The sequence below is a fragment of the Lepisosteus oculatus genome, unplaced genomic scaffold (genome assembly GCF_040954835.1).
Source record: "Lepisosteus oculatus isolate fLepOcu1 unplaced genomic scaffold, fLepOcu1.hap2 HAP2_SCAFFOLD_410, whole genome shotgun sequence".
Classification (NCBI taxonomy): domain Eukaryota; kingdom Metazoa; phylum Chordata; class Actinopteri; order Semionotiformes; family Lepisosteidae; genus Lepisosteus; species Lepisosteus oculatus.
This window is the reverse complement of record NW_027167946.1, coordinates 25744-50000: the sequence shown is the minus strand read 5'-3', so window position 1 is coordinate 50000 and position 24257 is coordinate 25744. Positions and strand designations below refer to the sequence as shown.

The following is a 24257-nucleotide window of genomic DNA, read 5'->3' as shown; positions in this document are numbered from 1 at the left end:
CTCCCGAGAGAGCGCTGCCCCTTGCCTCTGCCCGCAGGTGCCGACGGTCCGCTTTCGCTTGCAGCTCGCTCGGCACAGCTGCTGCTGGTGGGAGGGGCCTAAGCTAAGGAGGCCGGCCGGCTGGCGCCCCCCTGCGGCTGCGGTCGTTGTCGGGCCGTTGACAGGAGATCCAAGAGCAGGGCCCCCGCCCGGGACTGGCGGGCAGGCAGGCGAGCAAGCAGGCAGGCAAGAGAGGGGGAGAGCGGAGTCCGGGCGGCCGGCAGCCGCGTGCGGACCGGGCTCCCGAGGCGTCGGCCTGCGCCGCTGCGCGCCAGCCGGACGCCCGCGCGCCCGCCCAAGGCCGGCGTCGGGCATCGCTTCTCGGCCTTTTGGCTAAGATCAAGTGTAGTATCTGTTCTTATCAGTTTAATATCTGATACGTCCCCCATCGGGGGACCACATATTAAACGGATTTTTGGAACAGGGAGCTGGATCAGGAGCTTGCTCCGTCCTCTCCACGCATCGGCCCGGTATTGCAGCGCCTCCGGGAGCGGTGCACCACCTTCTCTCAGCGGTGAAAAGACAGACGTAGCTAGCAAGCAAGCAAGCAAGCAAGCAAGCGAGGTGGACTGGAGCTCCTTCTTCTCGGGTCTCGTCTCTCGTCCATCTGTGTGTCTCTCTCTCCCCCTCCCCCTCCCCGTCTCCGTTCCCGTGCTCCCTCTGTGCACTTTCCCGCGTCTCGACTCTCTGGGCAAGCAGGCCGGCCCCCTTTTCGGCTCCCGTGCGTTTTCCCTCCAAAAAACTTAGTTTTTTCAGCCTTTTCCCAGGGAGGCAGGCGTGGCTTTTGTGTGTGTGTGTGTGTGTGTGTGTATGTGTGTGTGTGTGTGTGTGTGTCCCCGTCCTCGCAGGCGGGCCCCTTTCGACAGCCGGGCGGTTTCCCTCCAAAAAACTTAGTATATACACCTTTTCTTCCTTTTTTTCCGGCAGGCGGGCAGGCGCGCGCGTCTGTGTGTGTGTGTGTCCCCGTCCCTCCCGAGAGAGCGCTGCCCCTTGCCTCTGCCCGCAGGTGCCGACGGTCCGCTTTCGCTTGCAGCTCGCTCGGCACAGCTGCTGCTGGTGGGAGGGGCCTAAGCTAAGGAGGCCGGCCGGCTGGCGCCCCCCTGCGGCTGCGGTCGTTGTCGGGCCGTTGACAGGAGATCCAAGAGCAGGGCCCCCGCCCGGGACTGGCGGGCAGGCAGGCGAGCAAGCAGGCAGGCAAGAGAGGGGGAGAGCGGAGTCCGGGCGGCCGGCAGCCGCGTGCGGACCGGGCTCCCGAGGCGTCGGCCTGCGCCGCTGCGCGCCAGCCGGACGCCCGCGCGCCCGCCCAAGGCCGGCGTCGGGCATCGCTTCTCGGCCTTTTGGCTAAGATCAAGTGTAGTATCTGTTCTTATCAGTTTAATATCTGATACGTCCCCCATCGGGGGACCACATATTAAACGGATTTTTGGAACAGGGAGCTGGATCAGGAGCTTGCTCCGTCCTCTCCACGCATCGGCCCGGTATTGCAGCGCCTCCGGGAGCGGTGCACCACCTTCTCTCAGCGGTGAAAAGACAGACGTAGCTAGCAAGCAAGCAAGCAAGCAAGCAAGCGAGGTGGACTGGAGCTCCTTCTTCTCGGGTCTCGTCTCTCGTCCATCTGTGTGTCTCTCTCTCCCCCTCCCCCTCCCCGTCTCCGTTCCCGTGCTCCCTCTGTGCACTTTCCCGCGTCTCGACTCTCTGGGCAAGCAGGCCGGCCCCCTTTTCGGCTCCCGTGCGTTTTCCCTCCAAAAAACTTAGTTTTTTCAGCCTTTTCCCAGGGAGGCAGGCGTGGCTTTTGTGTGTGTGTGTGTGTGTGTGTATGTGTGTGTGTGTGTGTGTGTGTGTCCCCGTCCTCGCAGGCGGGCCCCTTTCGACAGCCGGGCGGTTTCCCTCCAAAAAACTTAGTATATACACCTTTTCTTCCTTTTTTTCCGGCAGGCGGGCAGGCGCGCGCGTCTGTGTGTGTGTGTGTCCCCGTCCCTCCCGAGAGAGCGCTGCCCCTTGCCTCTGCCCGCAGGTGCCGACGGTCCGCTTTCGCTTGCAGCTCGCTCGGCACAGCTGCTGCTGGTGGGAGGGGCCTAAGCTAAGGAGGCCGGCCGGCTGGCGCCCCCCTGCGGCTGCGGTCGTTGTCGGGCCGTTGACAGGAGATCCAAGAGCAGGGCCCCCGCCCGGGACTGGCGGGCAGGCAGGCGAGCAAGCAGGCAGGCAAGAGAGGGGGAGAGCGGAGTCCGGGCGGCCGGCAGCCGCGTGCGGACCGGGCTCCCGAGGCGTCGGCCTGCGCCGCTGCGCGCCAGCCGGACGCCCGCGCGCCCGCCCAAGGCCGGCGTCGGGCATCGCTTCTCGGCCTTTTGGCTAAGATCAAGTGTAGTATCTGTTCTTATCAGTTTAATATCTGATACGTCCCCCATCGGGGGACCACATATTAAACGGATTTTTGGAACAGGGAGCTGGATCAGGAGCTTGCTCCGTCCTCTCCACGCATCGGCCCGGTATTGCAGCGCCTCCGGGAGCGGTGCACCACCTTCTCTCAGCGGTGAAAAGACAGACGTAGCTAGCAAGCAAGCAAGCAAGCAAGCAAGCGAGGTGGACTGGAGCTCCTTCTTCTCGGGTCTCGTCTCTCGTCCATCTGTGTGTCTCTCTCTCCCCCTCCCCCTCCCCGTCTCCGTTCCCGTGCTCCCTCTGTGCACTTTCCCGCGTCTCGACTCTCTGGGCAAGCAGGCCGGCCCCCTTTTCGGCTCCCGTGCGTTTTCCCTCCAAAAAACTTAGTTTTTTCAGCCTTTTCCCAGGGAGGCAGGCGTGGCTTTTGTGTGTGTGTGTGTGTGTGTGTATGTGTGTGTGTGTGTGTGTGTGTGTCCCCGTCCTCGCAGGCGGGCCCCTTTCGACAGCCGGGCGGTTTCCCTCCAAAAAACTTAGTATATACACCTTTTCTTCCTTTTTTTCCGGCAGGCGGGCAGGCGCGCGCGTCTGTGTGTGTGTGTGTCCCCGTCCCTCCCGAGAGAGCGCTGCCCCTTGCCTCTGCCCGCAGGTGCCGACGGTCCGCTTTCGCTTGCAGCTCGCTCGGCACAGCTGCTGCTGGTGGGAGGGGCCTAAGCTAAGGAGGCCGGCCGGCTGGCGCCCCCCTGCGGCTGCGGTCGTTGTCGGGCCGTTGACAGGAGATCCAAGAGCAGGGCCCCCGCCCGGGACTGGCGGGCAGGCAGGCGAGCAAGCAGGCAGGCAAGAGAGGGGGAGAGCGGAGTCCGGGCGGCCGGCAGCCGCGTGCGGACCGGGCTCCCGAGGCGTCGGCCTGCGCCGCTGCGCGCCAGCCGGACGCCCGCGCGCCCGCCCAAGGCCGGCGTCGGGCATCGCTTCTCGGCCTTTTGGCTAAGATCAAGTGTAGTATCTGTTCTTATCAGTTTAATATCTGATACGTCCCCCATCGGGGGACCACATATTAAACGGATTTTTGGAACAGGGAGCTGGATCAGGAGCTTGCTCCGTCCTCTCCACGCATCGGCCCGGTATTGCAGCGCCTCCGGGAGCGGTGCACCACCTTCTCTCAGCGGTGAAAAGACAGACGTAGCTAGCAAGCAAGCAAGCAAGCAAGCAAGCGAGGTGGACTGGAGCTCCTTCTTCTCGGGTCTCGTCTCTCGTCCATCTGTGTGTCTCTCTCTCCCCCTCCCCCTCCCCGTCTCCGTTCCCGTGCTCCCTCTGTGCACTTTCCCGCGTCTCGACTCTCTGGGCAAGCAGGCCGGCCCCCTTTTCGGCTCCCGTGCGTTTTCCCTCCAAAAAACTTAGTTTTTTCAGCCTTTTCCCAGGGAGGCAGGCGTGGCTTTTGTGTGTGTGTGTGTGTGTGTGTGTATGTGTGTGTGTGTGTGTGTGTGTGTCCCCGTCCTCGCAGGCGGGCCCCTTTCGACAGCCGGGCGGTTTCCCTCCAAAAAACTTAGTATATACACCTTTTCTTCCTTTTTTTCCGGCAGGCGGGCAGGCGCGCGCGTCTGTGTGTGTGTGTGTCCCCGTCCCTCCCGAGAGAGCGCTGCCCCTTGCCTCTGCCCGCAGGTGCCGACGGTCCGCTTTCGCTTGCAGCTCGCTCGGCACAGCTGCTGCTGGTGGGAGGGGCCTAAGCTAAGGAGGCCGGCCGGCTGGCGCCCCCCTGCGGCTGCGGTCGTTGTCGGGCCGTTGACAGGAGATCCAAGAGCAGGGCCCCCGCCCGGGACTGGCGGGCAGGCAGGCGAGCAAGCAGGCAGGCAAGAGAGGGGGAGAGCGGAGTCCGGGCGGCCGGCAGCCGCGTGCGGACCGGGCTCCCGAGGCGTCGGCCTGCGCCGCTGCGCGCCAGCCGGACGCCCGCGCGCCCGCCCAAGGCCGGCGTCGGGCATCGCTTCTCGGCCTTTTGGCTAAGATCAAGTGTAGTATCTGTTCTTATCAGTTTAATATCTGATACGTCCCCCATCGGGGGACCACATATTAAACGGATTTTTGGAACAGGGAGCTGGATCAGGAGCTTGCTCCGTCCTCTCCACGCATCGGCCCGGTATTGCAGCGCCTCCGGGAGCGGTGCACCACCTTCTCTCAGCGGTGAAAAGACAGACGTAGCTAGCAAGCAAGCAAGCAAGCAAGCAAGCGAGGTGGACTGGAGCTCCTTCTTCTCGGGTCTCGTCTCTCGTCCATCTGTGTGTCTCTCTCTCCCCCTCCCCCTCCCCGTCTCCGTTCCCGTGCTCCCTCTGTGCACTTTCCCGCGTCTCGACTCTCTGGGCAAGCAGGCCGGCCCCCTTTTCGGCTCCCGTGCGTTTTCCCTCCAAAAAACTTAGTTTTTTCAGCCTTTTCCCAGGGAGGCAGGCGTGGCTTTTGTGTGTGTGTGTGTGTGTGTGTGTATGTGTGTGTGTGTGTGTGTGTGTCCCCGTCCTCGCAGGCGGGCCCCTTTCGACAGCCGGGCGGTTTCCCTCCAAAAAACTTAGTATATACACCTTTTCTTCCTTTTTTTCCGGCAGGCGGGCAGGCGCGCGCGTCTGTGTGTGTGTGTGTCCCCGTCCCTCCCGAGAGAGCGCTGCCCCTTGCCTCTGCCCGCAGGTGCCGACGGTCCGCTTTCGCTTGCAGCTCGCTCGGCACAGCTGCTGCTGGTGGGAGGGGCCTAAGCTAAGGAGGCCGGCCGGCTGGCGCCCCCCTGCGGCTGCGGTCGTTGTCGGGCCGTTGACAGGAGATCCAAGAGCAGGGCCCCCGCCCGGGACTGGCGGGCAGGCAGGCGAGCAAGCAGGCAGGCAAGAGAGGGGGAGAGCGGAGTCCGGGCGGCCGGCAGCCGCGTGCGGACCGGGCTCCCGAGGCGTCGGCCTGCGCCGCTGCGCGCCAGCCGGACGCCCGCGCGCCCGCCCAAGGCCGGCGTCGGGCATCGCTTCTCGGCCTTTTGGCTAAGATCAAGTGTAGTATCTGTTCTTATCAGTTTAATATCTGATACGTCCCCCATCGGGGGACCACATATTAAACGGATTTTTGGAACAGGGAGCTGGATCAGGAGCTTGCTCCGTCCTCTCCACGCATCGGCCCGGTATTGCAGCGCCTCCGGGAGCGGTGCACCACCTTCTCTCAGCGGTGAAAAGACAGACGTAGCTAGCAAGCAAGCAAGCAAGCAAGCAAGCGAGGTGGACTGGAGCTCCTTCTTCTCGGGTCTCGTCTCTCGTCCATCTGTGTGTCTCTCTCTCCCCCTCCCCCTCCCCGTCTCCGTTCCCGTGCTCCCTCTGTGCACTTTCCCGCGTCTCGACTCTCTGGGCAAGCAGGCCGGCCCCCTTTTCGGCTCCCGTGCGTTTTCCCTCCAAAAAACTTAGTTTTTTCAGCCTTTTCCCAGGGAGGCAGGCGTGGCTTTGTGTGTGTGTGTGTGTGTGTGTGTGTATGTGTGTGTGTGTGTGTGTGTGTCCCCGTCCTCGCAGGCGGGCCCCTTTCGACAGCCGGGCGGTTTCCCTCCAAAAAACTTAGTATATACACCTTTTCTTCCTTTTTTTCCGGCAGGCGGGCAGGCGCGCGCGTCTGTGTGTGTGTGTGTCCCCGTCCCTCCCGAGAGAGCGCTGCCCCTTGCCTCTGCCCGCAGGTGCCGACGGTCCGCTTTCGCTTGCAGCTCGCTCGGCACAGCTGCTGCTGGTGGGAGGGGCCTAAGCTAAGGAGGCCGGCCGGCTGGCGCCCCCCTGCGGCTGCGGTCGTTGTCGGGCCGTTGACAGGAGATCCAAGAGCAGGGCCCCCGCCCGGGACTGGCGGGCAGGCAGGCGAGCAAGCAGGCAGGCAAGAGAGGGGGAGAGCGGAGTCCGGGCGGCCGGCAGCCGCGTGCGGACCGGGCTCCCGAGGCGTCGGCCTGCGCCGCTGCGCGCCAGCCGGACGCCCGCGCGCCCGCCCAAGGCCGGCGTCGGGCATCGCTTCTCGGCCTTTTGGCTAAGATCAAGTGTAGTATCTGTTCTTATCAGTTTAATATCTGATACGTCCCCCATCGGGGGACCACATATTAAACGGATTTTTGGAACAGGGAGCTGGATCAGGAGCTTGCTCCGTCCTCTCCACGCATCGGCCCGGTATTGCAGCGCCTCCGGGAGCGGTGCACCACCTTCTCTCAGCGGTGAAAAGACAGACGTAGCTAGCAAGCAAGCAAGCAAGCAAGCAAGCGAGGTGGACTGGAGCTCCTTCTTCTCGGGTCTCGTCTCTCGTCCATCTGTGTGTCTCTCTCTCCCCCTCCCCCTCCCCGTCTCCGTTCCCGTGCTCCCTCTGTGCACTTTCCCGCGTCTCGACTCTCTGGGCAAGCAGGCCGGCCCCCTTTTCGGCTCCCGTGCGTTTTCCCTCCAAAAAACTTAGTTTTTTCAGCCTTTTCCCAGGGAGGCAGGCGTGGCTTTTGTGTGTGTGTGTGTGTGTGTGTGTATGTGTGTGTGTGTGTGTGTGTGTGTCCCCGTCCTCGCAGGCGGGCCCCTTTCGACAGCCGGGCGGTTTCCCTCCAAAAAACTTAGTATATACACCTTTTCTTCCTTTTTTTCCGGCAGGCGGGCAGGCGCGCGCGTCTGTGTGTGTGTGTGTCCCCGTCCCTCCCGAGAGAGCGCTGCCCCTTGCCTCTGCCCGCAGGTGCCGACGGTCCGCTTTCGCTTGCAGCTCGCTCGGCACAGCTGCTGCTGGTGGGAGGGGCCTAAGCTAAGGAGGCCGGCCGGCTGGCGCCCCCCTGCGGCTGCGGTCGTTGTCGGGCCGTTGACAGGAGATCCAAGAGCAGGGCCCCCGCCCGGGACTGGCGGGCAGGCAGGCGAGCAAGCAGGCAGGCAAGAGAGGGGGAGAGCGGAGTCCGGGCGGCCGGCAGCCGCGTGCGGACCGGGCTCCCGAGGCGTCGGCCTGCGCCGCTGCGCGCCAGCCGGACGCCCGCGCGCCCGCCCAAGGCCGGCGTCGGGCATCGCTTCTCGGCCTTTTGGCTAAGATCAAGTGTAGTATCTGTTCTTATCAGTTTAATATCTGATACGTCCCCCATCGGGGGACCACATATTAAACGGATTTTTGGAACAGGGAGCTGGATCAGGAGCTTGCTCCGTCCTCTCCACGCATCGGCCCGGTATTGCAGCGCCTCCGGGAGCGGTGCACCACCTTCTCTCAGCGGTGAAAAGACAGACGTAGCTAGCAAGCAAGCAAGCAAGCAAGCAAGCGAGGTGGACTGGAGCTCCTTCTTCTCGGGTCTCGTCTCTCGTCCATCTGTGTGTCTCTCTCTCCCCCTCCCCCTCCCCGTCTCCGTTCCCGTGCTCCCTCTGTGCACTTTCCCGCGTCTCGACTCTCTGGGCAAGCAGGCCGGCCCCCTTTTCGGCTCCCGTGCGTTTTCCCTCCAAAAAACTTAGTTTTTTCAGCCTTTTCCCAGGGAGGCAGGCGTGGCTTTTGTGTGTGTGTGTGTGTGTATGTGTGTGTGTGTGTGTGTGTGTGTGTCCCCGTCCTCGCAGGCGGGCCCCTTTCGACAGCCGGGCGGTTTCCCTCCAAAAAACTTAGTATATACACCTTTTCTTCCTTTTTTTCCGGCAGGCGGGCAGGCGCGCGCGTCTGTGTGTGTGTGTGTCCCCGTCCCTCCCGAGAGAGCGCTGCCCCTTGCCTCTGCCCGCAGGTGCCGACGGTCCGCTTTCGCTTGCAGCTCGCTCGGCACAGCTGCTGCTGGTGGGAGGGGCCTAAGCTAAGGAGGCCGGCCGGCTGGCGCCCCCCTGCGGCTGCGGTCGTTGTCGGGCCGTTGACAGGAGATCCAAGAGCAGGGCCCCCGCCCGGGACTGGCGGGCAGGCAGGCGAGCAAGCAGGCAGGCAAGAGAGGGGGAGAGCGGAGTCCGGGCGGCCGGCAGCCGCGTGCGGACCGGGCTCCCGAGGCGTCGGCCTGCGCCGCTGCGCGCCAGCCGGACGCCCGCGCGCCCGCCCAAGGCCGGCGTCGGGCATCGCTTCTCGGCCTTTTGGCTAAGATCAAGTGTAGTATCTGTTCTTATCAGTTTAATATCTGATACGTCCCCCATCGGGGGACCACATATTAAACGGATTTTTGGAACAGGGAGCTGGATCAGGAGCTTGCTCCGTCCTCTCCACGCATCGGCCCGGTATTGCAGCGCCTCCGGGAGCGGTGCACCACCTTCTCTCAGCGGTGAAAAGACAGACGTAGCTAGCAAGCAAGCAAGCAAGCAAGCAAGCGAGGTGGACTGGAGCTCCTTCTTCTCGGGTCTCGTCTCTCGTCCATCTGTGTGTCTCTCTCTCCCCCTCCCCCTCCCCGTCTCCGTTCCCGTGCTCCCTCTGTGCACTTTCCCGCGTCTCGACTCTCTGGGCAAGCAGGCCGGCCCCCTTTTCGGCTCCCGTGCGTTTTCCCTCCAAAAAACTTAGTTTTTTCAGCCTTTTCCCAGGGAGGCAGGCGTGGCTTTTGTGTGTGTGTGTGTGTGTGTGTGTATGTGTGTGTGTGTGTGTGTGTGTGTCCCCGTCCTCGCAGGCGGGCCCCTTTCGACAGCCGGGCGGTTTCCCTCCAAAAAACTTAGTATATACACCTTTTCTTCCTTTTTTTCCGGCAGGCGGGCAGGCGCGCGCGTCTGTGTGTGTGTGTGTCCCCGTCCCTCCCGAGAGAGCGCTGCCCCTTGCCTCTGCCCGCAGGTGCCGACGGTCCGCTTTCGCTTGCAGCTCGCTCGGCACAGCTGCTGCTGGTGGGAGGGGCCTAAGCTAAGGAGGCCGGCCGGCTGGCGCCCCCCTGCGGCTGCGGTCGTTGTCGGGCCGTTGACAGGAGATCCAAGAGCAGGGCCCCCGCCCGGGACTGGCGGGCAGGCAGGCGAGCAAGCAGGCAGGCAAGAGAGGGGGAGAGCGGAGTCCGGGCGGCCGGCAGCCGCGTGCGGACCGGGCTCCCGAGGCGTCGGCCTGCGCCGCTGCGCGCCAGCCGGACGCCCGCGCGCCCGCCCAAGGCCGGCGTCGGGCATCGCTTCTCGGCCTTTTGGCTAAGATCAAGTGTAGTATCTGTTCTTATCAGTTTAATATCTGATACGTCCCCCATCGGGGGACCACATATTAAACGGATTTTTGGAACAGGGAGCTGGATCAGGAGCTTGCTCCGTCCTCTCCACGCATCGGCCCGGTATTGCAGCGCCTCCGGGAGCGGTGCACCACCTTCTCTCAGCGGTGAAAAGACAGACGTAGCTAGCAAGCAAGCAAGCAAGCAAGCAAGCGAGGTGGACTGGAGCTCCTTCTTCTCGGGTCTCGTCTCTCGTCCATCTGTGTGTCTCTCTCTCCCCCTCCCCCTCCCCGTCTCCGTTCCCGTGCTCCCTCTGTGCACTTTCCCGCGTCTCGACTCTCTGGGCAAGCAGGCCGGCCCCCTTTTCGGCTCCCGTGCGTTTTCCCTCCAAAAAACTTAGTTTTTTCAGCCTTTTCCCAGGGAGGCAGGCGTGGCTTTTGTGTGTGTGTGTGTGTGTGTATGTGTGTGTGTGTGTGTGTGTGTGTGTCCCCGTCCTCGCAGGCGGGCCCCTTTCGACAGCCGGGCGGTTTCCCTCCAAAAAACTTAGTATATACACCTTTTCTTCCTTTTTTTCCGGCAGGCGGGCAGGCGCGCGCGTCTGTGTGTGTGTGTGTCCCCGTCCCTCCCGAGAGAGCGCTGCCCCTTGCCTCTGCCCGCAGGTGCCGACGGTCCGCTTTCGCTTGCAGCTCGCTCGGCACAGCTGCTGCTGGTGGGAGGGGCCTAAGCTAAGGAGGCCGGCCGGCTGGCGCCCCCCTGCGGCTGCGGTCGTTGTCGGGCCGTTGACAGGAGATCCAAGAGCAGGGCCCCCGCCCGGGACTGGCGGGCAGGCAGGCGAGCAAGCAGGCAGGCAAGAGAGGGGGAGAGCGGAGTCCGGGCGGCCGGCAGCCGCGTGCGGACCGGGCTCCCGAGGCGTCGGCCTGCGCCGCTGCGCGCCAGCCGGACGCCCGCGCGCCCGCCCAAGGCCGGCGTCGGGCATCGCTTCTCGGCCTTTTGGCTAAGATCAAGTGTAGTATCTGTTCTTATCAGTTTAATATCTGATACGTCCCCCATCGGGGGACCACATATTAAACGGATTTTTGGAACAGGGAGCTGGATCAGGAGCTTGCTCCGTCCTCTCCACGCATCGGCCCGGTATTGCAGCGCCTCCGGGAGCGGTGCACCACCTTCTCTCAGCGGTGAAAAGACAGACGTAGCTAGCAAGCAAGCAAGCAAGCAAGCAAGCGAGGTGGACTGGAGCTCCTTCTTCTCGGGTCTCGTCTCTCGTCCATCTGTGTGTCTCTCTCTCCCCCTCCCCCTCCCCGTCTCCGTTCCCGTGCTCCCTCTGTGCACTTTCCCGCGTCTCGACTCTCTGGGCAAGCAGGCCGGCCCCCTTTTCGGCTCCCGTGCGTTTTCCCTCCAAAAAACTTAGTTTTTTCAGCCTTTTCCCAGGGAGGCAGGCGTGGCTTTTGTGTGTGTGTGTGTGTGTGTGTATGTGTGTGTGTGTGTGTGTGTGTGTGTCCCCGTCCTCGCAGGCGGGCCCCTTTCGACAGCCGGGCGGTTTCCCTCCAAAAAACTTAGTATATACACCTTTTCTTCCTTTTTTTCCGGCAGGCGGGCAGGCGCGCGCGTCTGTGTGTGTGTGTGTCCCCGTCCCTCCCGAGAGAGCGCTGCCCCTTGCCTCTGCCCGCAGGTGCCGACGGTCCGCTTTCGCTTGCAGCTCGCTCGGCACAGCTGCTGCTGGTGGGAGGGGCCTAAGCTAAGGAGGCCGGCCGGCTGGCGCCCCCCTGCGGCTGCGGTCGTTGTCGGGCCGTTGACAGGAGATCCAAGAGCAGGGCCCCCGCCCGGGACTGGCGGGCAGGCAGGCGAGCAAGCAGGCAGGCAAGAGAGGGGGAGAGCGGAGTCCGGGCGGCCGGCAGCCGCGTGCGGACCGGGCTCCCGAGGCGTCGGCCTGCGCCGCTGCGCGCCAGCCGGACGCCCGCGCGCCCGCCCAAGGCCGGCGTCGGGCATCGCTTCTCGGCCTTTTGGCTAAGATCAAGTGTAGTATCTGTTCTTATCAGTTTAATATCTGATACGTCCCCCATCGGGGGACCACATATTAAACGGATTTTTGGAACAGGGAGCTGGATCAGGAGCTTGCTCCGTCCTCTCCACGCATCGGCCCGGTATTGCAGCGCCTCCGGGAGCGGTGCACCACCTTCTCTCAGCGGTGAAAAGACAGACGTAGCTAGCAAGCAAGCAAGCAAGCAAGCAAGCGAGGTGGACTGGAGCTCCTTCTTCTCGGGTCTCGTCTCTCGTCCATCTGTGTGTCTCTCTCTCCCCCTCCCCCTCCCCGTCTCCGTTCCCGTGCTCCCTCTGTGCACTTTCCCGCGTCTCGACTCTCTGGGCAAGCAGGCCGGCCCCCTTTTCGGCTCCCGTGCGTTTTCCCTCCAAAAAACTTAGTTTTTTCAGCCTTTTCCCAGGGAGGCAGGCGTGGCTTTTGTGTGTGTGTGTGTGTGTGTGTATGTGTGTGTGTGTGTGTGTGTGTGTGTCCCCGTCCTCGCAGGCGGGCCCCTTTCGACAGCCGGGCGGTTTCCCTCCAAAAAACTTAGTATATACACCTTTTCTTCCTTTTTTTCCGGCAGGCGGGCAGGCGCGCGCGTCTGTGTGTGTGTGTGTCCCCGTCCCTCCCGAGAGAGCGCTGCCCCTTGCCTCTGCCCGCAGGTGCCGACGGTCCGCTTTCGCTTGCAGCTCGCTCGGCACAGCTGCTGCTGGTGGGAGGGGCCTAAGCTAAGGAGGCCGGCCGGCTGGCGCCCCCCTGCGGCTGCGGTCGTTGTCGGGCCGTTGACAGGAGATCCAAGAGCAGGGCCCCCGCCCGGGACTGGCGGGCAGGCAGGCAAGCAGGCAGGCAAGAGAGGGGGAGAGCGGAGTCCGGGCGGCCGGCAGCCGCGTGCGGACCGGGCTCCCGAGGCGTCGGCCTGCGCCGCTGCGCGCCAGCCGGACGCCCGCGCGCCCGCCCAAGGCCGGCGTCGGGCATCGCTTCTCGGCCTTTTGGCTAAGATCAAGTGTAGTATCTGTTCTTATCAGTTTAATATCTGATACGTCCCCCATCGGGGGACCACATATTAAACGGATTTTTGGAACAGGGAGCTGGATCAGGAGCTTGCTCCGTCCTCTCCACGCATCGGCCCGGTATTGCAGCGCCTCCGGGAGCGGTGCACCACCTTCTCTCAGCGGTGAAAAGACAGACGTAGCTAGCAAGCAAGCAAGCAAGCAAGCAAGCGAGGTGGACTGGAGCTCCTTCTTCTCGGGTCTCGTCTCTCGTCCATCTGTGTGTCTCTCTCTCCCCCTCCCCCTCCCCGTCTCCGTTCCCGTGCTCCCTCTGTGCACTTTCCCGCGTCTCGACTCTCTGGGCAAGCAGGCCGGCCCCCTTTTCGGCTCCCGTGCGTTTTCCCTCCAAAAAACTTAGTTTTTTCAGCCTTTTCCCAGGGAGGCAGGCGTGGCTTTTGTGTGTGTGTGTGTGTGTGTATGTATGTGTGTGTGTGTGTGTGTGTGTCCCCGTCCTCGCAGGCGGGCCCCTTTCGACAGCCGGGCGGTTTCCCTCCAAAAAACTTAGTATATACACCTTTTCTTCCTTTTTTTCCGGCAGGCGGGCAGGCGCGCGCGTCTGTGTGTGTGTGTGTCCCCGTCCCTCCCGAGAGAGCGCTGCCCCTTGCCTCTGCCCGCAGGTGCCGACGGTCCGCTTTCGCTTGCAGCTCGCTCGGCACAGCTGCTGCTGGTGGGAGGGGCCTAAGCTAAGGAGGCCGGCCGGCTGGCGCCCCCCTGCGGCTGCGGTCGTTGTCGGGCCGTTGACAGGAGATCCAAGAGCAGGGCCCCCGCCCGGGACTGGCGGGCAGGCAGGCGAGCAAGCAGGCAGGCAAGAGAGGGGGAGAGCGGAGTCCGGGCGGCCGGCAGCCGCGTGCGGACCGGGCTCCCGAGGCGTCGGCCTGCGCCGCTGCGCGCCAGCCGGACGCCCGCGCGCCCGCCCAAGGCCGGCGTCGGGCATCGCTTCTCGGCCTTTTGGCTAAGATCAAGTGTAGTATCTGTTCTTATCAGTTTAATATCTGATACGTCCCCCATCGGGGGACCACATATTAAACGGATTTTTGGAACAGGGAGCTGGATCAGGAGCTTGCTCCGTCCTCTCCACGCATCGGCCCGGTATTGCAGCGCCTCCGGGAGCGGTGCACCACCTTCTCTCAGCGGTGAAAAGACAGACGTAGCTAGCAAGCAAGCAAGCAAGCAAGCAAGCGAGGTGGACTGGAGCTCCTTCTTCTCGGGTCTCGTCTCTCGTCCATCTGTGTGTCTCTCTCTCCCCCTCCCCCTCCCCGTCTCCGTTCCCGTGCTCCCTCTGTGCACTTTCCCGCGTCTCGACTCTCTGGGCAAGCAGGCCGGCCCCCTTTTCGGCTCCCGTGCGTTTTCCCTCCAAAAAACTTAGTTTTTTCAGCCTTTTCCCAGGGAGGCAGGCGTGGCTTTTGTGTGTGTGTGTGTGTATGTGTGTGTGTGTGTGTGTGTGTGTCCCCGTCCTCGCAGGCGGGCCCCTTTCGACAGCCGGGCGGTTTCCCTCCAAAAAACTTAGTATATACACCTTTTCTTCCTTTTTTTCCGGCAGGCGGGCAGGCGCGCGCGTCTGTGTGTGTGTGTGTCCCCGTCCCTCCCGAGAGAGCGCTGCCCCTTGCCTCTGCCCGCAGGTGCCGACGGTCCGCTTTCGCTTGCAGCTCGCTCGGCACAGCTGCTGCTGGTGGGAGGGGCCTAAGCTAAGGAGGCCGGCCGGCTGGCGCCCCCCTGCGGCTGCGGTCGTTGTCGGGCCGTTGACAGGAGATCCAAGAGCAGGGCCCCCGCCCGGGACTGGCGGGCAGGCAGGCGAGCAAGCAGGCAGGCAAGAGAGGGGGAGAGCGGAGTCCGGGCGGCCGGCAGCCGCGTGCGGACCGGGCTCCCGAGGCGTCGGCCTGCGCCGCTGCGCGCCAGCCGGACGCCCGCGCGCCCGCCCAAGGCCGGCGTCGGGCATCGCTTCTCGGCCTTTTGGCTAAGATCAAGTGTAGTATCTGTTCTTATCAGTTTAATATCTGATACGTCCCCCATCGGGGGACCACATATTAAACGGATTTTTGGAACAGGGAGCTGGATCAGGAGCTTGCTCCGTCCTCTCCACGCATCGGCCCGGTATTGCAGCGCCTCCGGGAGCGGTGCACCACCTTCTCTCAGCGGTGAAAAGACAGACGTAGCTAGCAAGCAAGCAAGCAAGCAAGCAAGCGAGGTGGACTGGAGCTCCTTCTTCTCGGGTCTCGTCTCTCGTCCATCTGTGTGTCTCTCTCTCCCCCTCCCCCTCCCCGTCTCCGTTCCCGTGCTCCCTCTGTGCACTTTCCCGCGTCTCGACTCTCTGGGCAAGCAGGCCGGCCCCCTTTTCGGCTCCCGTGCGTTTTCCCTCCAAAAAACTTAGTTTTTTCAGCCTTTTCCCAGGGAGGCAGGCGTGGCTTTTGTGTGTGTGTGTGTGTGTGTGTGTATGTGTGTGTGTGTGTGTGTGTGTCCCCGTCCTCGCAGGCGGGCCCCGGCCCCTTTCGACAGCCGGGCGGTTTCCCTCCAAAAAACTTAGTATATACACCTTTTCTTCCTTTTTTTCCGGCAGGCGGGCAGGCGCGCGCGTCTGTGTGTGTGTGTGTCCCCGTCCCTCCCGAGAGAGCGCTGCCCCTTGCCTCTGCCCGCAGGTGCCGACGGTCCGCTTTCGCTTGCAGCTCGCTCGGCACAGCTGCTGCTGGTGGGAGGGGCCTAAGCTAAGGAGGCCGGCCGGCTGGCGCCCCCCTGCGGCTGCGGTCGTTGTCGGGCCGTTGACAGGAGATCCAAGAGCAGGGCCCCCGCCCGGGACTGGCGGGCAGGCAGGCGAGCAAGCAGGCAGGCAAGAGAGGGGGAGAGCGGAGTCCGGGCGGCCGGCAGCCGCGTGCGGACCGGGCTCCCGAGGCGTCGGCCTGCGCCGCTGCGCGCCAGCCGGACGCCCGCGCGCCCGCCCAAGGCCGGCGTCGGGCATCGCTTCTCGGCCTTTTGGCTAAGATCAAGTGTAGTATCTGTTCTTATCAGTTTAATATCTGATACGTCCCCCATCGGGGGACCACATATTAAACGGATTTTTGGAACAGGGAGCTGGATCAGGAGCTTGCTCCGTCCTCTCCACGCATCGGCCCGGTATTGCAGCGCCTCCGGGAGCGGTGCACCACCTTCTCTCAGCGGTGAAAAGACAGACGTAGCTAGCAAGCAAGCAAGCAAGCAAGCAAGCGAGGTGGACTGGAGCTCCTTCTTCTCGGGTCTCGTCTCTCGTCCATCTGTGTGTCTCTCTCTCCCCCTCCCCCTCCCCGTCTCCGTTCCCGTGCTCCCTCTGTGCACTTTCCCGCGTCTCGACTCTCTGGGCAAGCAGGCCGGCCCCCTTTTCGGCTCCCGTGCGTTTTCCCTCCAAAAAACTTAGTTTTTTCAGCCTTTTCCCAGGGAGGCAGGCGTGGCTTTTGTGTGTGTGTGTGTGTGTGTGTATGTGTGTGTGTGTGTGTGTGTGTGTCCCCGTCCTCGCAGGCGGGCCCCTTTCGACAGCCGGGCGGTTTCCCTCCAAAAAACTTAGTATATACACCTTTTCTTCCTTTTTTTCCGGCAGGCGGGCAGGCGCGCGCGTCTGTGTGTGTGTGTGTCCCCGTCCCTCCCGAGAGAGCGCTGCCCCTTGCCTCTGCCCGCAGGTGCCGACGGTCCGCTTTCGCTTGCAGCTCGCTCGGCACAGCTGCTGCTGGTGGGAGGGGCCTAAGCTAAGGAGGCCGGCCGGCTGGCGCCCCCCTGCGGCTGCGGTCGTTGTCGGGCCGTTGACAGGAGATCCAAGAGCAGGGCCCCCGCCCGGGACTGGCGGGCAGGCAGGCGAGCAAGCAGGCAGGCAAGAGAGGGGGAGAGCGGAGTCCGGGCGGCCGGCAGCCGCGTGCGGACCGGGCTCCCGAGGCGTCGGCCTGCGCCGCTGCGCGCCAGCCGGACGCCCGCGCGCCCGCCCAAGGCCGGCGTCGGGCATCGCTTCTCGGCCTTTTGGCTAAGATCAAGTGTAGTATCTGTTCTTATCAGTTTAATATCTGATACGTCCCCCATCGGGGGACCACATATTAAACGGATTTTTGGAACAGGGAGCTGGATCAGGAGCTTGCTCCGTCCTCTCCACGCATCGGCCCGGTATTGCAGCGCCTCCGGGAGCGGTGCACCACCTTCTCTCAGCGGTGAAAAGACAGACGTAGCTAGCAAGCAAGCAAGCAAGCAAGCAAGCGAGGTGGACTGGAGCTCCTTCTTCTCGGGTCTCGTCTCTCGTCCATCTGTGTGTCTCTCTCTCCCCCTCCCCCTCCCCGTCTCCGTTCCCGTGCTCCCTCTGTGCACTTTCCCGCGTCTCGACTCTCTGGGCAAGCAGGCCGGCCCCCTTTTCGGCTCCCGTGCGTTTTCCCTCCAAAAAACTTAGTTTTTTCAGCCTTTTCCCAGGGAGGCAGGCGTGGCTTTTGTGTGTGTGTGTGTGTGTGTGTGTATGTGTGTGTGTGTGTGTGTGTGTCCCCGTCCTCGCAGGCGGGCCCCTTTCGACAGCCGGGCGGTTTCCCTCCAAAAAACTTAGTATATACACCTTTTCTTCCTTTTTTTCCGGCAGGCGGGCAGGCGCGCGCGTCTGTGTGTGTGTGTGTCCCCGTCCCTCCCGAGAGAGCGCTGCCCCTTGCCTCTGCCCGCAGGTGCCGACGGTCCGCTTTCGCTTGCAGCTCGCTCGGCACAGCTGCTGCTGGTGGGAGGGGCCTAAGCTAAGGAGGCCGGCCGGCTGGCGCCCCCCTGCGGCTGCGGTCGTTGTCGGGCCGTTGACAGGAGATCCAAGAGCAGGGCCCCCGCCCGGGACTGGCGGGCAGGCAGGCGAGCAAGCAGGCAGGCAAGAGAGGGGGAGAGCGGAGTCCGGGCGGCCGGCAGCCGCGTGCGGACCGGGCTCCCGAGGCGTCGGCCTGCGCCGCTGCGCGCCAGCCGGACGCCCGCGCGCCCGCCCAAGGCCGGCGTCGGGCATCGCTTCTCGGCCTTTTGGCTAAGATCAAGTGTAGTATCTGTTCTTATCAGTTTAATATCTGATACGTCCCCCATCGGGGGACCACATATTAAACGGATTTTTGGAACAGGGAGCTGGATCAGGAGCTTGCTCCGTCCTCTCCACGCATCGGCCCGGTATTGCAGCGCCTCCGGGAGCGGTGCACCACCTTCTCTCAGCGGTGAAAAGACAGACGTAGCTAGCAAGCAAGCAAGCAAGCAAGCAAGCGAGGTGGACTGGAGCTCCTTCTTCTCGGGTCTCGTCTCTCGTCCATCTGTGTGTCTCTCTCTCCCCCTCCCCCTCCCCGTCTCCGTTCCCGTGCTCCCTCTGTGCACTTTCCCGCGTCTCGACTCTCTGGGCAAGCAGGCCGGCCCCCTTTTCGGCTCCCGTGCGTTTTCCCTCCAAAAAACTTAGTTTTTTCAGCCTTTTCCCAGGGAGGCAGGCGTGGCTTTTGTGTGTGTGTGTGTGTGTGTGTGTATGTGTGTGTGTGTGTGTGTGTGTCCCCGTCCTCGCAGGCGGGCCCCTTTCGACAGCCGGGCGGTTTCCCTCCAAAAAACTTAGTATATACACCTTTTCTTCCTTTTTTTCCGGCAGGCGGGCAGGCGCGCGCGTCTGTGTGTGTGTGTGTCCCCGTCCCTCCCGAGAGAGCGCTGCCCCTTGCCTCTGCCCGCAGGTGCCGACGGTCCGCTTTCGCTTGCAGCTCGCTCGGCACAGCTGCTGCTGGTGGGAGGGGCCTAAGCTAAGGAGGCCGGCCGGCTGGCGCCCCCCTGCGGCTGCGGTCGTTGTCGGGCCGTTGACAGGAGATCCAAGAGCAGGGCCCCCGCCCGGGACTGGCGGGCAGGCAGGCGAGCAAGCAGGCAGGCAAGAGAGGGGGAGAGCGGAGTCCGGGCGGCCGGCAGCCGCGTGCGGACCGGGCTCCCGAGGCGTCGGCCTGCGCCGCTGCGCGCCAGCCGGACGCCCGCGCGCCCGCCCAAGGCCGGCGTCGGGCATCGCTTCTCGGCCTTTTGGCTAAGATCAAGTGTAGTATCTGTTCTTATCAGTTTAATATCTGATACGTCCCCCATCGGGGGACCACATATTAAACGGATTTTTGGAACAGGGAGCTGGATCAGGAGCTTGCTCCGTCCTCTCCACGCATCGGCCCGGTATTGCAGCGCCTCCGGGAGCGGTGCACCACCTTCTCTCAGCGGTGAAAAGACAGACGTAGCTAGCAAGCAAGCAAGCAAGCAAGCAAGCGAGGTGGACTGGAGCTCCTTCTTCTCGGGTCTCGTCTCTCGTCCATCTGTGTGTCTCTCTCTCCCCCTCCCCCTCCCCGTCTCCGTTCCCGTGCTCCCTCTGTGCACTTTCCCGCGTCTCGACTCTCTGGGCAAGCAGGCCGGCCCCCTTTTCGGCTCCCGTGCGTTTTCCCTCCAAAAAACTTAGTTTTTTCAGCCTTTTCCCAGGGAGGCAGGCGTGGCTTTTGTGTGTGTGTGTGTGTGTGTATGTGTGTGTGTGTGTGTGTGTGTCCCCGTCCTCGCAGGCGGGCCCCTTTCGACAGCCGGGCGGTTTCCCTCCAAAAAACTTAGTATATACACCTTTTCTTCCTTTTTTTCCGGCAGGCGGGCAGGCGCGCGCGTCTGTGTGTGTGTGTGTCCCCGTCCCTCCCGAGAGAGCGCTGCCCCTTGCCTCTGCCCGCAGGTGCCGACGGTCCGCTTTCGCTTGCAGCTCGCTCGGCACAGCTGCTGCTGGTGGGAGGGGCCTAAGCTAAGGAGGCCGGCCGGCTGGCGCCCCCCTGCGGCTGCGGTCGTTGTCGGGCCGTTGACAGGAGATCCAAGAGCAGGGCCCCCGCCCGGGACTGGCGGGCAGGCAGGCGAGCAAGCAGGCAGGCAAGAGAGGGGGAGAGCGGAGTCCGGGCGGCCGGCAGCCGCGTGCGGACCGGGCTCCCGAGGCGTCGGCCTGCGCCGCTGCGCGCCAGCCGGACGCCCGCGCGCCCGCCCAAGGCCGGCGTCGGGCATCGCTTCTCGGCCTTTTGGCTAAGATCAAGTGTAGTATCTGTTCTTATCAGTTTAATATCTGATACGTCCCCCATCGGGGGACCACATATTAAACGGATTTTTGGAACAGGGAGCTGGATCAGGAGCTTGCTCCGTCCTCTCCACGCATCGGCCCGGTATTGCAGCGCCTCCGGGAGCGGTGCACCACCTTCTCTCAGCGGTGAAAAGACAGACGTAGCTAGCAAGCAAGCAAGCAAGCAAGCAAGCGAGGTGGACTGGAGCTCCTTCTTCTCGGGTCTCGTCTCTCGTCCATCTGTGTGTCTCTCTCTCCCCCTCCCCCTCCCCGTCTCCGTTCCCGTGCTCCCTCTGTGCACTTTCCCGCGTCTCGACTCTCTGGGCAAGCAGGCCGGCCCCCTTTTCGGCTCCCGTGCGTTTTCCCTCCAAAAAACTTAGTTTTTTCAGCCTTTTCCCAGGGAGGCAGGCGTGGCTTTTGTGTGTGTGTGTGTGTGTGTGTATGTGTGTGTGTGTGTGTGTGTGTGCCCCGTCCTCGCAGGCGGGCCCCTTTCGACAGCCGGGCGGTTTCCCTCCAAAAAACTTAGTATATACACCTTTTCTTCCTTTTTTTCCGGCAGGCGGGCAGGCGCGCGCGTCTGTGTGTGTGTGTGTCCCCGTCCCTCCCGAGAGAGCGCTGCCCCTTGCCTCTGCCCGCAGGTGCCGACGGTCCGCTTTCGCTTGCAGCTCGCTCGGCACAGCTGCTGCTGGTGGGAGGGGCCTAAGCTAAGGAGGCCGGCCGGCTGGCGCCCCCCTGCGGCTGCGGTCGTTGTCGGGCCGTTGACAGGAGATCCAAGAGCAGGGCCCCCGCCCGGGACTGGCGGGCAGGCAGGCGAGCAAGCAGGCAGGCAAGAGAGGGGGAGAGCGGAGTCCGGGCGGCCGGCAGCCGCGTGCGGACCGGGCTCCCGAGGCGTCGGCCTGCGCCGCTGCGCGCCAGCCGGACGCCCGCGCGCCCGCCCAAGGCCGGCGTCGGGCATCGCTTCTCGGCCTTTTGGCTAAGATCAAGTGTAGTATCTGTTCTTATCAGTTTAATATCTGATACGTCCCCCATCGGGGGACCACATATTAAACGGATTTTTGGAACAGGGAGCTGGATCAGGAGCTTGCTCCGTCCTCTCCACGCATCGGCCCGGTATTGCAGCGCCTCCGGGAGCGGTGCACCACCTTCTCTCAGCGGTGAAAAGACAGACGTAGCTAGCAAGCAAGCAAGCAAGCAAGCAAGCGAGGTGGACTGGAGCTCCTTCTTCTCGGGTCTCGTCTCTCGTCCATCTGTGTGTCTCTCTCTCCCCCTCCCCCTCCCCGTCTCCGTTCCCGTGCTCCCTCTGTGCACTTTCCCGCGTCTCGACTCTCTGGGCAAGCAGGCCGGCCCCCTTTTCGGCTCCCGTGCGTTTTCCCTCCAAAAAACTTAGTTTTTTCAGCCTTTTCCCAGGGAGGCAGGCGTGGCTTTTGTGTGTGTGTGTGTGTGTGTGTATGTGTGTGTGTGTGTGTGTGTGTCCCCGTCCTCGCAGGCGGGCCCCTTTCGACAGCCGGGCGGTTTCCCTCCAAAAAACTTAGTATATACACCTTTTCTTCCTTTTTTTCCGGCAGGCGGGCAGGCGCGCGCGTCTGTGTGTGTGTGTGTCCCCGTCCCTCCCGAGAGAGCGCTGCCCCTTGCCTCTGCCCGCAGGTGCCGACGGTCCGCTTTCGCTTGCAGCTCGCTCGGCACAGCTGCTGCTGGTGGGAGGGGCCTAAGCTAAGGAGGCCGGCCGGCTGGCGCCCCCCTGCGGCTGCGGTCGTTGTCGGGCCGTTGACAGGAGATCCAAGAGCAGGGCCCCCGCCCGGGACTGGCGGGCAGGCAGGCGAGCAAGCAGGCAGGCAAGAGAGGGGGAGAGCGGAGTCCGGGCGGCCGGCAGCCGCGTGCGGACCGGGCTCCCGAGGCGTCGGCCTGCGCCGCTGCGCGCCAGCCGGACGCCCGCGCGCCCGCCCAAGGCCGGCGTCGGGCATCGCTTCTCGGCCTTTTGGCTAAGATCAAGTGTAGTATCTGTTCTTATCAGTTTAATATCTGATACGTCCCCCATCGGGGGACCACATATTAAACGGATTTTTGGAACAGGGAGCTGGATCAGGAGCTTGCTCCGTCCTCTCCACGCATCGGCCCGGTATTGCAGCGCCTCCGGGAGCGGTGCACCACCTTCTCTCAGCGGTGAAAAGACAGACGTAGCTAGCAAGCAAGCAAGCAAGCAAGCAAGCGAGGTGGACTGGAGCTCCTTCTTCTCGGGTCTCGTCTCTCGTCCATCTGTGTGTCTCTCTCTCCCCCTCCCCCTCCCCGTCTCCGTTCCCGTGCTCCCTCTGTGCACTTTCCCGCGTCTCGACTCTCTGGGCAAGCAGGCCGGCCCCCTTTTCGGCTCCCGTGCGTTTTCCCTCCAAAAAACTTAGTTTTTTCAGCCTTTTCCCAGGGAGGCAGGCGTGGCTTGTGTGTGTGTGTGTGTGTGTGTATGTGTGTGTGTGTGTGTGTGTGTCCCCGTCCTCGCAGGCGGGCCCCTTTCGACAGCCGGGCGGTTTCCCTCCAAAAAACTTAGTATATACACCTTTTCTTCCTTTTTTTCCGGCAGGCGGGCAGGCGCGCGCGTCTGTGTGTGTGTGTGTCCCCGTCCCTCCCGAGAGAGCGCTGCCCCTTGCCTCTGCCCGCAGGTGCCGACGGTCCGCTTTCGCTTGCAGCTCGCTCGGCACAGCTGCTGCTGGTGGGAGGGGCCTAAGCTAAGGAGGCCGGCCGGCTGGCGCCCCCCTGCGGCTGCGGTCGTTGTCGGGCCGTTGACAGGAGATCCAAGAGCAGGGCCCCCGCCCGGGACTGGCGGGCAGGCAGGCGAGCAAGCAGGCAGGCAAGAGAGGGGGAGAGCGGAGTCCGGGCGGCCGGCAGCCGCGTGCGGACCGGGCTCCCGAGGCGTCGGCCTGCGCCGCTGCGCGCCAGCCGGACGCCCGCGCGCCCGCCCAAGGCCGGCGTCGGGCATCGCTTCTCGGCCTTTTGGCTAAGATCAAGTGTAGTATCTGTTCTTATCAGTTTAATATCTGATACGTCCCCCATCGGGGGACCACATATTAAACGGATTTTTGGAACAGGGAGCTGGATCAGGAGCTTGCTCCGTCCTCTCCACGCATCGGCCCGGTATTGCAGCGCCTCCGGGAGCGGTGCACCACCTTCTCTCAGCGGTGAAAAGACAGACGTAGCTAGCAAGCAAGCAAGCAAGCAAGCAAGCGAGGTGGACTGGAGCTCCTTCTTCTCGGGTCTCGTCTCTCGTCCATCTGTGTGTCTCTCTCTCCCCCTCCCCCTCCCCGTCTCCGTTCCCGTGCTCCCTCTGTGCACTTTCCCGCGTCTCGACTCTCTGGGCAAGCAGGCCGGCCCCCTTTTCGGCTCCCGTGCGTTTTCCCTCCAAAAAACTTAGTTTTTTCAGCCTTTTCCCAGGGAGGCAGGCGTGGCTTTTGTGTGTGTGTGTGTGTGTGTGTATGTGTGTGTGTGTGTGTGTGTGTGTGTCCCCGTCCTCGCAGGCGGGCCCCTTTCGACAGCCGGGCGGTTTCCCTCCAAAAAACTTAGTATATACACCTTTTCTTCCTTTTTTTCCGGCAGGCGGGCAGGCGCGCGCGTCTGTGTGTGTGTGTGTCCCCGTCCCTCCCGAGAGAGCGCTGCCCCTTGCCTCTGCCCGCAGGTGCCGACGGTCCGCTTTCGCTTGCAGCTCGCTCGGCACAGCTGCTGCTGGTGGGAGGGGCCTAAGCTAAGGAGGCCGGCCGGCTGGCGCCCCCCTGCGGCTGCGGTCGTTGTCGGGCCGTTGACAGGAGATCCAAGAGCAGGGCCCCCGCCCGGGACTGGCGGGCAGGCAGGCGAGCAAGCAGGCAGGCAAGAGAGGGGGAGAGCGGAGTCCGGGCGGCCGGCAGCCGCGTGCGGACCGGGCTCCCGAGGCGTCGGCCTGCGCCGCTGCGCGCCAGCCGGACGCCCGCGCGCCCGCCCAAGGCCGGCGTCGGGCATCGCTTCTCGGCCTTTTGGCTAAGATCAAGTGTAGTATCTGTTCTTATCAGTTTAATATCTGATACGTCCCCCATCGGGGGACCACATATTAAACGGATTTTTGGAACAGGGAGCTGGATCAGGAGCTTGCTCCGTCCTCTCCACGCATCGGCCCGGTATTGCAGCGCCTCCGGGAGCGGTGCACCACCTTCTCTCAGCGGTGAAAAGACAGACGTAGCTAGCAAGCAAGCAAGCAAGCAAGCAAGCGAGGTGGACTGGAGCTCCTTCTTCTCGGGTCTCGTCTCTCGTCCATCTGTGTGTCTCTCTCTCCCCCTCCCCCTCCCCGTCTCCGTTCCCGTGCTCCCTCTGTGCACTTTCCCGCGTCTCGACTCTCTGGGCAAGCAGGCCGGCCCCCTTTTCGGCTCCCGTGCGTTTTCCCTCCAAAAAACTTAGTTTTTTCAGCCTTTTCCCAGGGAGGCAGGCGTGGCTTTTGTGTGTGTGTGTGTGTGTGTGTGTGTATGTGTGTGTGTGTGTGTGTGTGTCCCCGTCCTCGCAGGCGGGCCCCTTTCGACAGCCGGGCGGTTTCCCTCCAAAAAACTTAGTATATACACCTTTTCTTCCTTTTTTTCCGGCAGGCGGGCAGGCGCGCGCGTCTGTGTGTGTGTGTGTCCCCGTCCCTCCCGAGAGAGCGCTGCCCCTTGCCTCTGCCCGCAGGTGCCGACGGTCCGCTTTCGCTTGCAGCTC

General features: G+C 63.4%; 24 non-coding genes across 24 annotated transcripts; all 24 read left to right on the top strand.

The window, feature by feature from the left end:
- Nucleotides 1-352: 352 nt before the first annotated feature.
- Nucleotides 353-543, top strand: LOC138229213 (U2 spliceosomal RNA). Its single transcript, XR_011185691.1, has one exon. It is a non-coding gene; the product is annotated as a U2 spliceosomal RNA (small nuclear RNA).
- An 817-nt stretch (nucleotides 544-1360) lies between these two features.
- On the top strand, nucleotides 1361-1551 carry LOC138229212 (U2 spliceosomal RNA). The gene has a single exon (XR_011185690.1). It is a non-coding gene; the product is annotated as a U2 spliceosomal RNA (small nuclear RNA).
- Nucleotides 1552-2368: 817 nt separating this feature from the next.
- On the top strand, nucleotides 2369-2559 carry LOC138229211 (U2 spliceosomal RNA). The gene has a single exon (XR_011185689.1). It is a non-coding gene; the product is annotated as a U2 spliceosomal RNA (small nuclear RNA).
- Nucleotides 2560-3376: 817 nt separating this feature from the next.
- On the top strand, nucleotides 3377-3567 carry LOC138229210 (U2 spliceosomal RNA). The gene has a single exon (XR_011185688.1). It is a non-coding gene; the product is annotated as a U2 spliceosomal RNA (small nuclear RNA).
- Nucleotides 3568-4386: 819 nt separating this feature from the next.
- Nucleotides 4387-4577, top strand: LOC138229209 (U2 spliceosomal RNA). Its single transcript, XR_011185687.1, has one exon. It is a non-coding gene; the product is annotated as a U2 spliceosomal RNA (small nuclear RNA).
- An 817-nt stretch (nucleotides 4578-5394) lies between these two features.
- Nucleotides 5395-5585, top strand: LOC138229207 (U2 spliceosomal RNA). The gene has a single exon (XR_011185685.1). It is a non-coding gene; the product is annotated as a U2 spliceosomal RNA (small nuclear RNA).
- An 818-nt stretch (nucleotides 5586-6403) lies between these two features.
- Nucleotides 6404-6594, top strand: LOC138229206 (U2 spliceosomal RNA). The gene has a single exon (XR_011185684.1). It is a non-coding gene; the product is annotated as a U2 spliceosomal RNA (small nuclear RNA).
- An 819-nt stretch (nucleotides 6595-7413) lies between these two features.
- Nucleotides 7414-7604, top strand: LOC138229205 (U2 spliceosomal RNA). Its single transcript, XR_011185683.1, has one exon. It is a non-coding gene; the product is annotated as a U2 spliceosomal RNA (small nuclear RNA).
- Nucleotides 7605-8419: 815 nt separating this feature from the next.
- LOC138229204 (U2 spliceosomal RNA) lies at nucleotides 8420-8610 on the top strand. Its single transcript, XR_011185682.1, has one exon. It is a non-coding gene; the product is annotated as a U2 spliceosomal RNA (small nuclear RNA).
- Nucleotides 8611-9429: 819 nt separating this feature from the next.
- LOC138229203 (U2 spliceosomal RNA) lies at nucleotides 9430-9620 on the top strand. Its single transcript, XR_011185681.1, has one exon. It is a non-coding gene; the product is annotated as a U2 spliceosomal RNA (small nuclear RNA).
- Nucleotides 9621-10437: 817 nt separating this feature from the next.
- Nucleotides 10438-10628, top strand: LOC138229202 (U2 spliceosomal RNA). Its single transcript, XR_011185680.1, has one exon. It is a non-coding gene; the product is annotated as a U2 spliceosomal RNA (small nuclear RNA).
- An 819-nt stretch (nucleotides 10629-11447) lies between these two features.
- Nucleotides 11448-11638, top strand: LOC138229201 (U2 spliceosomal RNA). The gene has a single exon (XR_011185679.1). It is a non-coding gene; the product is annotated as a U2 spliceosomal RNA (small nuclear RNA).
- An 815-nt stretch (nucleotides 11639-12453) lies between these two features.
- LOC138229200 (U2 spliceosomal RNA) lies at nucleotides 12454-12644 on the top strand. Its single transcript, XR_011185678.1, has one exon. It is a non-coding gene; the product is annotated as a U2 spliceosomal RNA (small nuclear RNA).
- An 817-nt stretch (nucleotides 12645-13461) lies between these two features.
- Nucleotides 13462-13652, top strand: LOC138229199 (U2 spliceosomal RNA). Its single transcript, XR_011185677.1, has one exon. It is a non-coding gene; the product is annotated as a U2 spliceosomal RNA (small nuclear RNA).
- An 811-nt stretch (nucleotides 13653-14463) lies between these two features.
- LOC138229197 (U2 spliceosomal RNA) lies at nucleotides 14464-14654 on the top strand. Its single transcript, XR_011185676.1, has one exon. It is a non-coding gene; the product is annotated as a U2 spliceosomal RNA (small nuclear RNA).
- An 823-nt stretch (nucleotides 14655-15477) lies between these two features.
- LOC138229195 (U2 spliceosomal RNA) lies at nucleotides 15478-15668 on the top strand. Its single transcript, XR_011185674.1, has one exon. It is a non-coding gene; the product is annotated as a U2 spliceosomal RNA (small nuclear RNA).
- An 817-nt stretch (nucleotides 15669-16485) lies between these two features.
- Nucleotides 16486-16676, top strand: LOC138229194 (U2 spliceosomal RNA). The gene has a single exon (XR_011185673.1). It is a non-coding gene; the product is annotated as a U2 spliceosomal RNA (small nuclear RNA).
- An 817-nt stretch (nucleotides 16677-17493) lies between these two features.
- On the top strand, nucleotides 17494-17684 carry LOC138229193 (U2 spliceosomal RNA). Its single transcript, XR_011185672.1, has one exon. It is a non-coding gene; the product is annotated as a U2 spliceosomal RNA (small nuclear RNA).
- Nucleotides 17685-18501: 817 nt separating this feature from the next.
- On the top strand, nucleotides 18502-18692 carry LOC138229192 (U2 spliceosomal RNA). The gene has a single exon (XR_011185671.1). It is a non-coding gene; the product is annotated as a U2 spliceosomal RNA (small nuclear RNA).
- An 813-nt stretch (nucleotides 18693-19505) lies between these two features.
- Nucleotides 19506-19696, top strand: LOC138229191 (U2 spliceosomal RNA). Its single transcript, XR_011185670.1, has one exon. It is a non-coding gene; the product is annotated as a U2 spliceosomal RNA (small nuclear RNA).
- An 816-nt stretch (nucleotides 19697-20512) lies between these two features.
- Nucleotides 20513-20703, top strand: LOC138229190 (U2 spliceosomal RNA). The gene has a single exon (XR_011185669.1). It is a non-coding gene; the product is annotated as a U2 spliceosomal RNA (small nuclear RNA).
- Nucleotides 20704-21518: 815 nt separating this feature from the next.
- On the top strand, nucleotides 21519-21709 carry LOC138229189 (U2 spliceosomal RNA). The gene has a single exon (XR_011185668.1). It is a non-coding gene; the product is annotated as a U2 spliceosomal RNA (small nuclear RNA).
- An 813-nt stretch (nucleotides 21710-22522) lies between these two features.
- LOC138229188 (U2 spliceosomal RNA) lies at nucleotides 22523-22713 on the top strand. Its single transcript, XR_011185667.1, has one exon. It is a non-coding gene; the product is annotated as a U2 spliceosomal RNA (small nuclear RNA).
- An 819-nt stretch (nucleotides 22714-23532) lies between these two features.
- Nucleotides 23533-23723, top strand: LOC138229187 (U2 spliceosomal RNA). The gene has a single exon (XR_011185666.1). It is a non-coding gene; the product is annotated as a U2 spliceosomal RNA (small nuclear RNA).
- Nucleotides 23724-24257: the final 534 nt, after the last annotated feature.